Below are 2,760 nucleotides of genomic sequence, written 5' to 3'. Positions count from 1 at the left end.
ACAGTAGCAACAAATATCTACCTCACTATCTGATTCTCTTCTATGATGATAATCACGATTCTATCATTTGCCCCCAAGTCATTTGATTTTCTACTTTTTGTTCCCAAAGACCCTATGCTCCTTTCTACCTTCTCAGTATTGTTCGTGATGGTTCTCCCCCATAATGTGCCATTTTTCTTTCTTTCCACTTGTGAAAATTCTTTTTGTTTCCCCCTGCCTTCAAAATACTGGTCAAATCCTATGTTTCTCCCAGGCTATTTAAACACATAGAAAACAAGAAATATTCTAATGAATGAAACATACCAAATGTCAGCAATAAGCAAGGCACAATCCTTTGGGGAAATGGCTATTTACAAAAAGCCCAGTGTGTATATGCAAAAGTGAAGCAAGGAAATTTAGTCTTTTTCTCTTCTTTGAAAATTTGTTTTTCCTAAGATCCCATCCCATGAAAATGGAAGTGAATGGCTGAATGGTGAGGAGAGGGAGGGGAGGGAGAGGGAGCACACAGCATTAACAGAAATAGTAAAATTGTACAAACGTCAGCAATTTATAATAGACTAGGGTCATACTTTGGGATACTGAGCCCTGGTGGAAGGAATTCACCTCTCTGCAGGAACTAGATTGGTATTTCTGTGTGAAGATCATTGAGGAGCAATTCACTGCCTTGGAATAATTTCTTTCTTACTCCTGCTTCCACAGGAAGGGTCTCTTTGTCCACCACCCAGCCTACCTCAAGGGCCCCCAGGTCCCTGCAGGCTGTTATGTCAATGGTCCCCTTTCCAGAAGAGGACTCAAGTCTTCTTCTCTTCCATTCAGGTGGACCTCACCTCTGAACACAACGGGCCTGTTGCTAAGGGCTTTCTTTTTTTTTTAATGGAAAAAAAAATTACGGGCGCCTTGGTGGTTCGGTCAGTTAAGTGTCTGACTTTGGCTCAGGTCCTGATCTTGCGGTTCATGAGTTTGAGCCCCATGTCAGGCTCTGTGCTGACAGCTCAGAGCCTGGAGCCTGCTTCAGATTCTGTGTCCCCTCTCTCTCTGCCCATCCCCCAGTCATGCTCTGTCTATCTGTCTCTCTCTCTCAAAAATAAATAACCATTAAAACAATTTTTTAATTAAAAAAATTTAATTTATTTTAGAGAGAGAGAGGGAGAGTGTGTGAGTAGGGGATAAGAGCAGAGGGAGAGAGAGAGAGAGAGAGAGAGAGAGAGAGAGAGAGAGAGAATGAATCCCAAGCAGGCTCCACGCTCAGCAAGGAGCCTGACAAGGGGCCCCCCTCCCAAGGGGCCTGGGATTATGACCTGAGCTGAAAGCAAGCGTACAACGTGTTACACTCTGAGCCACCCAGGCACCTTGAGGGTCTTCTGAACAGGATCAGAATCATCACACACAAAAAACCAAAATTGGGTAACTTCCTGCCACTGTTAATGCATAGCCCCAGCACATTCCCATAACTTGGGAAAAAATCTTTAAGCCCTGATTTGTCCACTTCATGTCCAATGAAAAGTTGGTGACCATCAGGGAGTCTTGCAGTTCTTTGGGGTTCGGTGTCACCTTGCTCACCAGTCTCACAGACTGCGAGTCTATGTCCCCTTTGGGGAGGACTATTTATTCATTGTTCTCACATTCTTTGATCCCTTTGAGTCTTCTGTGGTGGAATCTGAGATTCAGGCTTAGGCCAAAGATGAGGCTGTGAAGCTGGTACTTTAACAACATAAGGTGGGATCTCAGTAACTGCAAGAGCTCCACTGGGTGGAAGGATCTTTCTGGTCACAAATGCCCAAGAGAATGTCCTCAGGTCCTCCTCTAGGGTCTGAGCTATGTCCGTAGGTGCTGGGGAAGAACTCTTCTGAACATCCTTAGGGGCAATTTCTTCCAATACTGGCTCGTACTTCTCCTCCTGGATTTTAGACATAGGTTCTTGCTCTGCTTCTGATTCAGGATCAGGCTCTGGTTCAGCAACAGGTTCCTCTGAATGTTCTTCCAAGTCATTGCTGAAAGTCCGATCATAGAAAGTTCCAGAATCATCAGGTGCCACCCCAGGTATCTGCTGTCTTTCGTCAGGTCCTCTACCTCTTCCTCAGATTTCTCCTGAGGCCCAGTGACAAAGCCACAGAAGACCTCTTGGTATCTGAAGATATCACTTTGAGTGCAGAACTTATCTGCATCAGAGCCCTCAGGAGTGAGGACAAATGTCTGCATGAATCTCCTCAGAGCCTGGTTGTTATTAGAAAGCAACCCCATCACCTGGACCACTACACCATCGTTCAGAGTGGTTTGAGCACCAACATGGCACATCTTAGTGTGGCAGTTGAAAATTTTATGACATCACTTTCCTATGGATTTCCTTCTGTCCATAGATGGCATCTGCTGACTTTCCATTTGAATCCAATCCCCCAGGGGCACAAGAAGAGTTCTTTCCATAAAGTCTGTGCAACATGTCTGGGGCCTGGTTCAGCAGCATGTAATACGGTCTCACAAATTCCCGCCCCACCAACAGGGGTCTAGGCTTCTCCCTAACCATTGCTTTAGTCAATTCAACCTGCATGGCTGAGTAGGAAAGGAACAAGCTTTGCTCCATAGCATGGCAGAAGGCAAAATCCCCTCACGCAGTTGTGTCCATCTCTACTTTGTGAAAAGTCTATACAGCCTTCAGGCCTCATACAAGACTCACTTCTTAAAAAAAATAATTCCTGGGGCGCCTGGGTGGCTCAGTAGGTTAAGTATCCAACTTCAGCTCAGGTCGTGATCTCATGGTTTGTG

The 2,760-nt window shown here is 45.4% G+C and overlaps 1 pseudogene; it reads right to left on the bottom strand.

The window, feature by feature from the left end:
• Window positions 1–1,618: 1,618 nt before the first annotated feature.
• LOC125155077 (ras GTPase-activating protein-binding protein 1-like) lies at window positions 1,619–2,533 on the bottom strand (annotated as a pseudogene).
• Window positions 2,534–2,760: the final 227 nt, after the last annotated feature.

Source organism: Prionailurus viverrinus, chromosome F1 (assembly GCF_022837055.1).
Source record: "Prionailurus viverrinus isolate Anna chromosome F1, UM_Priviv_1.0, whole genome shotgun sequence".
Taxonomy (NCBI): Eukaryota; Metazoa; Chordata; class Mammalia; order Carnivora; family Felidae; genus Prionailurus; species Prionailurus viverrinus.
Note: the sequence above shows the minus strand (reverse complement) of the source record. Positions and strands in the feature narration are given on the sequence as shown.